Source organism: Euleptes europaea, chromosome 15, assembly GCF_029931775.1.
Source record: "Euleptes europaea isolate rEulEur1 chromosome 15, rEulEur1.hap1, whole genome shotgun sequence".
Lineage (NCBI taxonomy): Eukaryota > Metazoa > Chordata > Lepidosauria > Squamata > Sphaerodactylidae > Euleptes > Euleptes europaea.
The window spans coordinates 25,044,912-25,059,779 of NC_079326.1; positions in this window are offsets into that span (position 1 = coordinate 25,044,912).

Consider the following 14,868-nt stretch of genomic DNA (forward strand, 5'->3'; position numbering starts at 1 on the left):
CTCAGCAACACTGAACTTTTGAACCTGAAAACTGATGGGCAGCTTGGCTTGCAAATGCCTGGAGGATGGGGGCAACCCCTTTGCAGGCCTATAAAATTGGAACTCCTGTCCTAAAGTTCACCATACTTTGGTGACCATCTAAGGAGAGTCCTTTGCAGCCACACTGCTAATGGCCACTTGTGTGGGGGGGGGGGGAGAGGAGAGGGAGGCAGATTACATTTTTATCACCCTTCCCTTTTAATGTGCTATAATCCACTACTAGGTTTGGGCAATGCTGCTTAGCACAAAGGGTGCTCCTTTCCAATCTGCCCCATTATCAGACACATGCTGGGCTGTTCAGGAGATAATCCTTCATCTTGCCCAATGCCTCAGGGTGCTAACCAATTTCCCTACCTGTCATGAGCAACTCGCCTCATTTCTGCCAAAATAGTTAAAGCCGAACCAGTCAAAGATTAGGCTTATCTATAACCATGCCCTAGAGACAAAAGCAAAAAAACGTTTCCCAGCAGCAGGTAATAAGGGAAGCTCCAAAAATTCCTGCTTGTCCCTGAAACAATCGGCAAATCCCATGATGTTCCACCAAAGCAGAGAATGGGTAGTAGAGTGTGGCAAATGCTTGAGTTGGAGGAACGGAGATTTGTTTTGTCAGAAGACAGCCTTATCTTCCATTGGCTGGGGGACATCAGCATCCACCAGTCATGTCCTGTTCTTCACTTGAACCCTCAAAGAGGCCAGGTCAATAGGCTCTACAGCATTCCTGCTGTGAATGCATTTATTTAATATTTGAGTCAAGGAGCACTTTAGAGATGGGATTCCTAAAGGGGAGGGTATATCCACAGTGGCTGGGAGCAGCAGAGCTGCGCCCAGCTGCCGTGGAGAGAAAAAAGGGTAGTTAAAAATAAAAAATGGAAAAATAGGGGGAAATTCCCCAGATGAAACAGCAAGGCTGCTGCTCAAGGGGGTGTCCCCACGGCCAACAGGGTTAGGAAGCTGCCAAAAGGCAGCTTCACAACCAGGAATGCCCCGGGAATTCCTCCCCCATGCTGGTGCAGCCATTCTCTTATGGAATTTAGGTCCTGGACTGGCTGCACTGGTGGAGGGGGTCGGTGGAGCTCCAACCTGGATGTGGCAACACTACCCCCCTCACCCCCACTGGTAGCCAGGAGGAATCTGGCAAACCTAGTAGGTTTAGGAGTAAACATTGACATAGATTTAATTTTTCCTCTCCTCAGCAGAGCTTTATGAACACAGATGGGAGCTGTAGCTGTAAATCCACATGCACCTTTCAGAAACCTCCAAGGACAGGGAACCAGGAATAACCTATTTATCCATTCTTTGCTGAAGAATCCATCCAGAATATGGAAGGGAAAGTATTTCCCTCTGTTGTTTCTTTTAGAGAATCATTTATAACTATTCTCAACAGCTTCAGTAGATTTGTTTGTACTGTATACACAGATTTTACTTCTTCACATACAATTTACATATACATGTACAATGTGCATCATGTACACACCAAAGTAAAATCCTGAATTATGGGCATAAAGATAATGTTGGAAAAGCTTTGGTAAAAGGAAATTAAAAATGGTGTAAAAATAAAGAGATTGTTTAATTTGCACAAGGAAAAAGGCAAATAAAAACAAGGTTATTCGGATCAAATCAGAAGGGACAAGAAATGCAAAATTATGATTGTTACAAAGAGACTCCTAGGAGGCACCCATATATTATTGGATAATGGACTATTGTGCTATAGCAGTCATTTGCAACTGGACTGTCTTATTCCTACAAGAAAATCCAGTAGCAAATGATATACTGCAATATTCAATAATGTATGGGCTGGTGAGATATAACCTTAGTGAGAAGAACCTTATAGCAGAGAAAGTGTTGAGATCTCTACCAGTTGCTGTTCTCTAAATATTTCAAGGGTGACTTGTGTTTATTTGTGCATGTACGTGTATTAAGTAAGGTAAAGGTAAAGGTCTCCTGTGCAAGCACCGGGTCATTCCTGACCCATGGGGTGACGTCACATCCCGATGTTTCCAAGGCAGACTTTGTTTGCGGGGTGGTTTGCCAGTGCCTTCCCCAGTCATCTTCCCTTTACCCCCAGCAAGCTGGGTACTCATTTTACCGACCTTGGAAGGATGGAAGGCTGAGTCAACCTTGAGCCGGCTACCTGAAACCAACTTCCATCAGGATCGAACTCAGGTCGTGGGCAGAGCTTTGGACTGCCGGACTGCAGCTTCACCCCTCTGTGCCACGGGGCTCTTAACGTGTATTAGTTTTAGATTAATATGGAACATTTTAACGCTAGCTCATAGTGCTCAACAAATATCTGGAATACAGACCTCTGTAGTAGGCCTATAGTTTCACCAAGTTCTGGGCTAGATGAAGAAATTCATGTGGGGAGACACATGGATAGTGGAAGGGTAATTTTTTCCAGGTGCTTCTTATTATCATCATCATTTAGAGATGCTTTTAAAAAATGAGCTGTCTGTAAAAGGCAATTGAGGTTATTTCTGCCTGTTCAACGGGATTTTGGCAAAAATTACACATGACAGATAATATTATGTGGGCTCTTTATATGGTGAAACTAGACGTTAGTTTTTCCCCATGTTGAAAGGAAAGGAAATAACTGGGAGCTTTCGGTCCCTCGTACTTTGTTGTGAGTCCAAAGAAAAAGAGAAACTACCTGAACTAAAAAAAAGGCACCAAGTATTCCATCACAAAATAAGAGGTTCACTCACACCATTAAAACTGTTTTCAGATGTAAAAGTGGTTACAGCTTTTCATCTGAAAACACTGTTGTATTAACCACATAATTCCTCTTAAAGGAATGATCACCAATTCTACCTCCTTGTTTTCACTGGATTGCTGTATGGTTATTTTAAAAGATTATCCTGGGAAAGATTTTTTTTCCGTATTCCTGACCATCGCAGTCCTATGGGATACAGAACTACCTTTATGGAATGTCATATCTCTATCACTGTCCCTAGAAAAGATTGAGCAAGGCCTTTGAAGTTCGGTAGGGTTGCATCTGCAGTTCAGATATGAATTTTGTACCTCTGAATTACCTGATTTCTGTTTGAAAATGAATTGATACATATGAATCTTCCATGGTTCAGTCTTCAGTCTTTATACAGAGAACTGCTGTTCTGTGGCTTCCCCTTGCCCACTGCTGCCAATTCTCTCACTGACTGCTGTTCTCGGCATTCATTTAATATATAAAATATTCACATGTCACAATGAAGGACCTCCAGATTCAAGTTATCTCTCTCTCTGTCCTTTAATAGAGAAGGGAGGCAAACTGTTCACATCCGGAATAATCTGAGCACACCCTTGCATGCTTTGCCACAGAGGCTCTCTTCCCCAAACCATTTTCTGCTCAAAGGGGGAAAAAATAAACTAAAACAGGTTATCTCTCTATAAGGGGTGAGACATCCTCAAGCAGAAGAAGAGTACCTCAAAGATACAGAGTCAGGAAGAGAGAGAAAAGGTGCAGAGGGAAAATATGTTTTATTTGTAGTTATAGATCACTACACATTTCACATGCTGCTTCATCAGGGGATCTGTAGAGTAGCAATCTGAGTTAGGACACACAATAATGGGTTTAAATTGCGGGTGGAAAGAGACCGGGTGGATATTAGGATTTATTTATTTTTTACAGTAAGAGTTGATCAACAGTAGAATCGGCTACCTAGGGAGATGGTGAGCTCTCCCTCACTTGCAGTCTTTAAACAGAGGCTGGACAAACTCTTGTCAGGGATGCTCTAGGCTGATCCTGCCTTAAGCAGGGGGTTGGACTAGATGGCCAGTATGGCCCCTTCCAACTCTATAATTCTATGATTCTTGTCTCTCTGTTAATTCCCATTCCTTTTGGAGAGGGGAGGGAGATGATTGTATATCTACTAAAAGTATACATCTCTATGGCTAAGAAAACCTTGGCTATTTTAATTCCAGGTTCCTGGGCTCAGGCCTCAATTTTATTTATTTTGGATTATACCCCACAGTGCTCCCCAAAGGGGACCCATAGCAGTTTACAACAGAACTCTTAACCTCTATCATATCCCTCCACTGAGCATTTTGAAATCTTCCTCCAGCCTAAGGAGACTTTCTCCAACTTAAGTGGCTCTTCCATCGGAGGAGGAGGAGGAGGAGGAGGAAGGTTCCTTGGAGGATGGTTGTAGCCACCCCATCATAACTCTCCCTGCCTCCATTTTTATGACAGCAGAACCTAGAGATTTGAACCTTGGTCTTCCAGATCCTAGGATCCTAGTTCCTAGACCTTGTTAGAGGTCTCCTCTCTATCCACCAGGCTGAGAGTTGTAGCCCTTCAAGCTAGAGAAGGAAGGATGCTCACCCAGTGTTTTGAAGCCTATTGTCCTAGTTTGCTACTTTAGTTTCAACAATAGCTCTCAGAATTAAAGGATTCAGTGGCAATTGCTGTACCCATCAATAACAGAAGTCAGGCCTTCAAAAACTTAATAAGAGGAAGGGCATTAGACCTATGGTCTCTTCACCCTGAGTCACCTATAGTGGGTTAGAATTGCTTCTAGGCAATCAGATAGTAAAACTATTCAGGAGTTGTTTCCCTCTCTTTTATAGCACAGATGGGGGCTTACACGGTGGACATTTTTTAGGGAGGGAAGTATGAAGAAGAAGAAGAAAAAGAATCAAACTGGATTACAATCACCTCCCCTTCCCCTCCCCACAACAGGCATCCTGTGAGGTATGTGGGGCTGAGAGAGCTCTAAGAGAGCTGTGAGTAGCCCAAGGTCACCCGGCTAGCTTCATGTGTAGGAGTGGGGAAACCAACCCGGTTCACGAGATTAGAGTTCCCCGCTCATGTGGAGGAGTGGGGAATCAAACCCGGTTTTATGCCAAATAAAGGTGTGATTTGATTTGATTTGAATCAAACTCGGTTCTCCAGATTAGACTCCACCGCTCCTAACCACCGCTCTTAACAGCTATACCACACTGGCTCTCTTTGGAGCTTTTTACTATATTTGGTTTTAATGTGTAACATTTTAATTTTTACCTGTAAGTTGCCTTCAACCAAGGGGTACAAATGTTTTAAGAAATGTATAAAAAATGAGCATGGACATATATGAACAGGAAGTCCAGTTCCAGTAGGCTAGTGAGGACTATTTGCAAAGCTGCGTTAGACAGACCCAGTTTGCAATTGTACGGTTCAACCAATGCAGAGGAGAAAAAGCCACTTATGAAAATTATTGTTATTCAGAACATTGCGCCTGGAGTTCATTACTGTCCTGGACTACCAAGTGTTGATTCTCCTCTCACCTTCAGTCTCTTCAGAGCCCAAAGGGAATAGTCAGACCTTCACTGATTAAGTTTTTGTTTTGATCCTCGTAAGTTAATATTCAAACACTAAGCCAGGCGGGGAGAAAAGGGGACATCTCCAGAGGATTTTGTTCCTGCAGCTGTCAGTGAGGAATCCTGGCAGGGCGTATACTTGATTATACCTGGGAGACTCTGCTTGTGCTAACAAATACCTTTTTACAATACTACACATGTTTGCTCATGGTATATGTTGGGAACCTTCATATAGAGTACAATTGCCAGGTTGGATTCAGAAAAATATCAGGCGCTTCCAAAGAGATTATTCATAACTGACCTTTAGTATTGGTTGATCAGAGTGTTTGTGGGAAAATGAGAGAGAGAGAGAGAGAGAGAGAGAGAGAGAGAGAGAGAGAGAGAGAGAGAGATCTAGTATGGCAATAGCTTTGTTGTGTGTGCCGTCAAGCTCACCCAGCTGGCTGTGTGTGTGTGTGTGTGTGTGTGTAAAGTGCCTTCAAGTCGCAGCCGACTTATGGCGACCCCTTTTGGGGGTTTTCATGGCAAGAGACTAACAGAGGTGGTTTGCCAGTGCCTTCCTCTGCACAGCAACCCTGGTATTCCTTGGTGGTCTCCCATCCAAATACTAACCAGGGCTGATTCTGCTTAGCTTCTGAGACCTGACGAGATCAGGCTAGCCTGGGCCATCCAGGTCTGGGCAATAGCTTTGTTAGAGATGTAAAATTTCCATACATTTTGAAGCTTTGGGGAGAGCAGCAGGCAGGAGGTAAAAATCTGGGGTGGGGGAAAACACAAATACACAAGCAGTAGCAGTGGTCAGTGAAAATATAACCCCAGGACTAGGGATGATTTCAGCTGTTTGAACTTGGCCTGTTCTCCATTGGAAGTTTTGGACCTGGCCTTATTTCGGTGTAGAGACCTTCTCTCATGACATTTCTGGGCCTGTAAAAACTAAATAACCAACAATCCAGGGACAGGCAACCCAAGGCACTCATGCAAGATGGCAGCACACCAGATTATTGTACTCAGCACAGAGGGCCAGTTCTCCGTAGGGACCATGGTAAGCCCCTAATGCACTGTGACTACTGTTGGGGCTCAGTTTTTGCTTGCTGGCAATCAATATATATTCACAGACAGGTAGATGTTGCAGGTTTTTTGATGTTCACAGCCAAAAACTTGCCTATATCTGATCTAGCCTATTAACCACAACTAGTTTCTAACTATGGTTGCCAACACCAGGTTGGGAAATTCCTGGAGATATGGTTGTGGACCCTGGGGAGAGGAGGGTTTGGAGAGGGGAAGGACCTTGGCAGGGTATGCCAGAGAGTCCACCCTCCAAAGCAGCCATTTTCTCCATGGGAGCCTATCTATATAGTCTGAAGATCAGTTGTAATTCTATGAGATCTCCAGGACCCACCTGGGGGTCCCAATACCTCCCCCCACCAAAGCAATACCTTTGCTCATAGCATGGCTAATGAATAGAGCAGTGGACCCATCAATCCCAGCCAGATCAATGCCCGATCAAATTCCTGTTGCCAGCTCCATTTTCCAGACACCTACTAACTCGAAGTCCAAAATTCATGAAAAATAAGAGGGTCCCAGTGGCTGAAGAAGGGATGTTGCAGATGAATCTGATAATAGCTTAACTGCACTGCTGTATTCAGTTCTGATGTCTAATATAGATAGCTTTAGAAAAGTGTATGAATATCTAATTTTTTTCTACCACAGAGGAAAAGGTCACATTGAAATAGGGTCTAGGGAGATGGGGCATTTAAGCCCCAGGCCTCTTTTAAAAGGGCCGGCATACCATAGTCTTGTGACAGCATATAGTGGTCGTGTGGTTGGATCCTACCAGCTGGTGCACTCAGTGCCTTGACCTGGATGGCCCAGGCTAGCTTGATCTTGTCAGATCTCAGAAGCTAAGCAGGGTCGGTCCTGGCTAGTACTTGAATGGGTGACCATCAAGCAATACTAGGGTCACTATGCAGAGGAAGACAATGGCAAACCACTTCTGTTAGTCTCTTGCCTTGAAAACCCTACTGGGTTGCCATAACTCCGCTGTGACTTCATGGCACTTTAAACACACATTGTACCCAATCCCTGATTCCCCACCACAATGCAACCCCCTTTACATATGGATTTTGTCTATGTGGATCCTACAATCCCCAGCATAACTTTTTCAGTGGGTAAACCAGAATTCTCTTTCACTAGCGTTAAAGCTGGAAACATCCCATTCTTCAACTAGGCTTGGTCCTCTAGGTAACAATGCGGACCTGCATCACAGCTTTAAGAAGTCCTGTCCCAACACAGAAGCCACAGTTCAAGATCCACCAAAGCAGACTGAAGCAGCAAAGAGAGAGAAAATGCATTTGTGAAACTCTTCTTAAAGCTATTTGTGGTTGTTTTCGTTCCATGCAAATTGGAATACGCAACAAATTATTCCAAAACCAGAAAAGAACAGCATTCAAAGAATGGAACCATCAGGGAAAAGTCAAATCCAGGACACAGCAGAGCAGGCACAGAAGGCTGCAAGTAACAACAACAAAACAACAGCAACATATTAACAGAGAAATGGGATTATTTCAAAGGGAATAAGAAATGAAAAAGTGACCTAAAATGTTATTTAACTGTAAAAATAATCATTTATGAAATAATCCAAATAATCATGGCTCTGTGAAACTTGATCAAGAAACTCTTTCGCAGTGGCCCACCTCCCCCTCACTTGAGAAATGTTGGCATTGTTCTGACTAAGGCTGAAGACATCCATCTGTTCTCTCTATGTCAAGAACTCATCAATTTGAAGGGTGGATTTTAATGGAATGAGGTTTGGCTAATGGAAGGTATTTCTACGGGCCACCCACTTCCCAGTTGGAAAGGCAAAGCTTCATTTGCTGCTTCTTTGCCCCTGTTGTTTCCATCTCCAACATTCCCAACTGCTGGAGGAACCCGTCAGAGCTAATGACATAAAGTATGGTCACACCTGCCGGTGGCATCTTGTGTTCATTACAAAAATGGTTGCTGGAGTGGAAGGTGGCATCGTCTGTTGTGAAACAGAGAGAAATTTCATTAAACCCCATATGGATTAAAGATGTCAAATTGGCCCAATTATATGTGTAGAGGTGTGCAAAAGCACCAGAATTCAGGGTTGGAATTCAGAAACGTGACCCTTTGGATCTGGATTAGAGATTTTAGTTTACAAACATGGAATTTCACATTATTAGGTATTCCATTAAAATCAAACGGAGACCAAAAGAAAACCAAAGCAAACCACATCTTAACATTTTCACTATACAGGTTGAGTATCCCTTATTCAGAATGCTTTGGACCACAAGTGTTCCATATTTCAGATCTTTCCATATTTTGAAATATTTGCATATGCATAATGAGATAACTTAGAGATGAAATTCATCTATGCTTTATATATCTTTTATATACACTTTACACACATAGCCTGAATGTAATTTTAAACGATATTTTAAATAATTTTGTGTACACTGAACCATCAGAAAGCAATAGTGTAACTATCTCACCAGAATACCTGTATCAGCTGTTAAACAAGAGCAACCACAAACAAACCAAATACCAAATACCAAAACCTGGGAATAAAGACAAAGCCGGATAGCTGATCACTGAATCAGCCAAATACGTATTTGACTTTTTCCATGTTCGGCTTTCCCCAGGCTTTTCCCTATGGGAATTTTTTTTTAGTGAGCTCTGGGGGAGGCATTTTTGGAGGTAGAGTTCCCATATTTTCAGGGTAGCTTCAAGTGGGGTCACCCCCCCACTATAGAGAAGCATTGTAAACTTAACCATACTTCTCTATGGAGGAGGGGGGTGACCCCTCCCAGATGCCATTAAATTGGATCCCCTATCCCAAACTTTACCAAACTTTGGTATTCATGCAAGGAGAGACCCTTGAAGCTACGCTGAGAATTTGGTGACTTTACCTTGAACAATGCCCCCCCCCCCGAAGAATTTTAAAAAGACTTTCTTTTCACAGCCTGTAATGGCTGTTTCCTCTCCAAAGAATCGTGGGAAAACTCAGTTTCCCATGAATGCTTGCAATGGGCCTGCACAATCCTAATTGCACATTTTGCACAACCCTAATTGCACATTTTAAAAAAAAAATCTCTCAGCCCCCTGACCCGCTCCCAGTGCTTGTGACAAACCCAAAGAGCTCAGCAGATATGAAAGTGTACTAAATCAGCCACAGTTGCCAGGCAGCATTCCTGCATTGGGCAACGTCAACATTTTGGGCAGGTAGAATACTATGAGCATGGCGTAGTGGAACAGATGGCAGCTGGTGGTGGAAGGATAGGCAACTACCCCCAACAGCATTGAGCCTTCCACGGTGGAGTATATGGATTCTGGAACTGCAGTTGGTATAAGGGAAGGTTCAGCAGGAGCAGACAGCCCACTGAAAAATGACATGTCCTTCCCTGTGAATCTGCTAATCCTAAGTAAATAAATAAATATATAAAGTAAGGGGCAGAGTGGGAATGAAATTTAGGAGGTGGTGCTTGGACAGGCGCAAAGACAGCAACATCAACGTTTTCCTCATCCTAATAACCCACGAATGAAAGGCAAAGAGTCCTGAGAGCCAGCGTGGAGTAGTGGTTAAGAGCGGTGGTTTGGAGCGGTGGAGTCTGATCTGGAGAAGCGGGTTTGATTCCCCCACTCCTCCACATGAGCGGCGGAGGCTAATCTGGTGAACTGGATTTGTTTCCCCACTCCTACACATTAAGCCAGCTGGGTGACCTTGGGCTAGTCACACTCTCTCAGTCCCACCTACCTCACAGGTGTTTGTTGCGGGGAGGGGAAGAGATTGTAAGCCGGTTTGATTCTCCCTTGGTGGTAGAAGTGGTAGAGAAAGTCGTTGTATAAAAGCCAACTCCTCCTCCTCCTCCTCCTCCTGAGTTATATGTTTAGGACTGGTCCACATTTTGCCTTAGCCCTATGGTGATTCAAGTATTTTACCTGATGGACAGATTATTGAGTTCAAACAGCACAACGAATGGGTTTGCCTGTTCAGTGGTGTTCATGTTTTTGATTTTGCCTTGACAAATTTTTATGTCATAGCAGAAGGTGAATGGGATAGTCCTCCCATTCTCTTCCAGTTAATCCATGTCATTTAAAGGTATCAGTCATCTGAAGACAGAACTCTAACCTCAATGTAACATACCAATGTACTTAACATAGGACTATGGGAAGGAGCACCACTGCAAAAGACAAAATTTTCTGCAAGGCAATAGTGAGATCTTAGTAATCATAAATGTACCATATTGATTTTCTTTGAATAATGATTTAGATAAATGCAGTTTTAAATGGTTGGGCTCCTGGTGAGCTCTTTACATTCTGTAAAGGAAACATCAACATTAATAGGCCAAGGCAGTGCATCATTTAGTGAAAAACGAGGACTTAATATCACCTGGAATGTAATCAAACTCAGTTTGAAATAGAGCTAAAACAAATTGCACGTAGCCTATTTATGAGACATTGCCTCAGACATTTTGGCTGATAAGAAAACTTCTCCTGGTTGCGTAGATAAGCACAAAATGACACTTTTAATTGAAAAAAAAGTTGTCTAGAGTGTTTGGCCTGTGGCCATCTTACCATGTTCTTTTGTGGCATAAACTCAGCTGAGTTGAGAAATGTACAAAATGTGCAACAGACATCCAGATGTTATGGGGGACACTGTGGTGAACCACCAGGTGCTAAACTCCCCTTTGCAACAGTACAGACTGTATTATGGTGTATAGGAGAGTTGGTGTCTTTAACTTCAGATTTGGAGCAGGTGCTTAGAATTGGAGATCACTAAAATTTCTTCTCTGCTTTTTTCTGTTAGTCATCTTATTTCCCTTTAAAATAGTAGTATTCTTTGTCATTCCTGCTCTAAAGATGTACACTATCATTCTACCTAACACGGAGACGATTAGAATAGACTGGCCCAGTTTTGTTTCACATGGCAATGGAAAAAGAAACACATCGAAGAAGAACATTCCCAAGTCTCCCAACCTTCACTCCGAAGTGTTTCTATCTTTCTCAAGAGCTTCAAGTAAGATGTATGCGGGTGTGCAAAAACCACACATCTTCCTACAGAGTTTACTGTGATGTTCAGCTAAGCACACTTTATGCAGTGGGGGGCAGGGGGGGGAATCCATGCAGTGAGAATCACGTTTCTCTGCATTTGGCTGCTTATAATCAGCTAGGCTGTTCCTTAAAAAGAAAAAAAGAAATAAAGAGACACTTCATAACCTTAAACCAGTGGTTCCCAAAGTGGACAGTACCACCCCGTGGGAAATGGTGGTATTACTTAGGGGGGCACTAAGAGGCAAGGGGGCAGCAGGGGGCGCTAGAGGTGGGCACCAGGCTGGCAATTTGGTGGAAACTATCAGAATTTCCCCCCAGACTTTGAAGAGCTGGTACCACTGGGTCAAGTTCATCAGTTTTGTTGAATAAATTTCAACTAAAAAGTTTTAATTTGATTTTGAATGGATATGCAAATAATTGTTACTGTTTTGAAATTTTATTGTTATTCTCTTTAGTGAGTCATGCAAACCTCTGTTTTGAATAATGCTTTTTATGGGATAGGGTAGGGGGTGCTGGGGTTGAGTTTGTGGAACCAAGGGGGCGGTGGCCCAAACAGTTTGGGAACCACTGCCTTACACAAATTATACATTAGGGAATACTTACTTGATGAGTCAAAGGCACATACAGAACCATCCTAAACAGACTTATACCCTTCTAAATTCATTGAAGTTGTTGCCTCATTGAACTCTACTTATGAGTATTATGCAGTTACATAGCAGCACAAACTCTTGCATTTTACCAATTACACAAACATTTCTTTTGTTTAAAGGTAGCCAAATCACTGCCTAGGAAAAGGCGGCATGAATAGTTTTCTCTTTCAATCCTCTGGGGGGAAAATTCCCTTAAACCATGCTTGCTCTTTCGGTTTAGCCTTTTATTCTGTGGTCCCATGTTTTAATCTTAGGAACACCAGTGCCCTAAGATCTCATGCAGTGAGTAGAGTCATACTGTAATAACGTAGGTATTCTTCTTCTGAACACCCTAGAGGATGTTTTTGATGGTGGAACTGAAGGTGATATGTGATTATATTTGACATTAACATTATAAAGCTCATGAGTGTGTGTGTCTTACTCCCCAATTACACTCACATCCAGATAAAATCTGGAGAGGTCATTCTTTTCAAGGCATCTCCATTTCCCTGCTTTCTCCATCACCCAGCTGCTTGTTCAAAAGGAAATAAAGCTTAGAATGTTTCCGCTGAAGAGGTACCTCCACTTTGAATTTCTCTTGAAGCAACACTTTGCCACTGTGGGCCCAGCTGACACTGGTTAACAGCAGCGGACTGTAATCTGGAGAACCGGGTTCTCAATTCCTCATGCCTCCACATAGGGTTGCCAACTGCCCAATTGTGGCAGGCAATTGCCTGCCAATCAACCGGGCTGCCCACTGACCAGCCTATGGTCAGTGGGCGGAAGCAGAAAGGGGGGAGCGATCCCCCCTGGGTGCTCCCGGGAACGCTCCAGCCTTCCACTCCAAACTGCAAGCCTGATAGGTCTTTATCTGGCTTGCAGCGTGGAAAGGGATGCTGGAGCCTTTCTCCTAGCCCTGCTGTGCACGTGCTCCACAGAGTGTGCTCACAGCAGGGCTAGAAAACCGGAAGTGTAATCAGGAGCGCACAGAATCCCTCCACCCAGCCCCTCCCATAAGAAGCTCCTGCCCAAGGTAAGTGGGGGCCTGGCAACCCTACCTCCACATGAAGCCTACTGGGTGATCAAAGGCCAGTCACAGTTCCCTCAGAACTGTCTCAGCTCATGCTCATGCTGAGGCAGGCAATGGCAAACCACCCCTGAAGATCTCTTGCCTTGAAAGCCCTATGGGGTTGCTATAAGTCAGCTGTGACTTGGCGGCACACACACACACACACACACACACAAGTGTTGATGTAGGCATATTTACTTTTGGGGGGGGTTGAACCCATTTTTCTACACCAGTCAGAAAAGAAGGGATAGCACTCTGCATCAAGACAATCTCCTGAGACCATTTTAAAGGAAAATCCCACAAAGGAGACCCGCTCTGTGGCTGAACATACCCTGTTTTATTTAAAGGTTCAAGAGATCACTAGTTAGCATGGGAGATGGTGATGTGTGGAGGATGACCTCCAGTTTCTCATTTTTGTTTCTGAATCATTGATGGGGGCTACATACGTGCAGCCCTGGCTGATGTGTTGAGCTGGAGAATCATGAGTGCAACAGCTACTTGTAAGGCAGAGGTCCCTGCCCTTTTTGAGGTGGAAGGCACCTTTGGAATTCTGACATATGTGGTGGGTGAAACCACAAATTGGCTGCCATAGGAAGTGGAGCCAGCCACAAAATGTCAGGGACAGTGGTAAAAAAAATCTGCAAAGCCAATGAAATTTGCAACAGCCAATCAGAAACTCTGCTAGGCAAAATCACCATCTGGCCCTTGGGTTTCTAAAAACACTTGGCAGAAGGTGTCGGAAGGTGCCATGATGCCCATGGACAGCACATTGGGGACCCCTGTTGTAAGGAACAGTGTGCAATAGGCTACTGGACATCTAGTTTTACAAATGCTTGAGTTGCAGCATCCTCTCAAGAAAAAGTATGCCGCTGAGATTACTACATAGTACAGTGAACCATTATTAACCCACTCTGTGGAATGCCAGCTAGTAAAATTTGGTGTAGCTTGTACATTATTTGACTTTCTCCAAAAAAAGTTTAAAAGCAATGGGCACATGGTTTAAATGTTCACTCGGCTGTTTGAAAATGGCTGGATCATCATTCTCAAGCCGATGCTGTATTCAGTAGCAATCAACACAGAGCCACGGCACACAAGTATATGAACTAATAGAGGAAATGCTCACAGAAATACAGATAAAGCCCAAACACGGGTAATGGACAGCGTAACTGCAGTTAAGGAATTTAACCATCCCTTCAACTAGGTCACTGAATTAGTCCTTCTCTTTAGTTGTCTAGAATGTAGGAAATATATTATGGAACAGAGGATTCGTTTCTCAAAGAAAACTCCTCAAATGCATTTCCAATAAGATTTACAGTTCTATGGCCTGTCCCAAAAAAGTACCATAGAAGAGTGTTATCCGCTGGGCAGATGTTAGCTTAAAGTGCACATTGTTTGGGAAAAATAAGCTAATTAACAACTTATTAATTGGATAGAAAGTCTGAAACTGTTGTACTTCTAGCAAATACATAATTTTCTTCAAGTATTATTAAAGCGTTTTTGTTGTACCTATTAAAGATTCTTGTCTCTAAGTTAATTTCATTATGCTAATAAGCTATCATCGTTACAGAACCTACGCTTTGATCCATGTTAATTGTCGTGATCTTCAAAGACAAAGTCACCACTTACTTTAAATGAATTTTACATCTTTTTAAAGAATCACACGGAAATTAGGGGAAGTAATTAATTTTTTATTATGTGTCTCAATATTTTTTAAAGGAGGAAGTCAATGGTATTGGCTAGAATTCATTTTAACATTTAACTAGGGAAAAC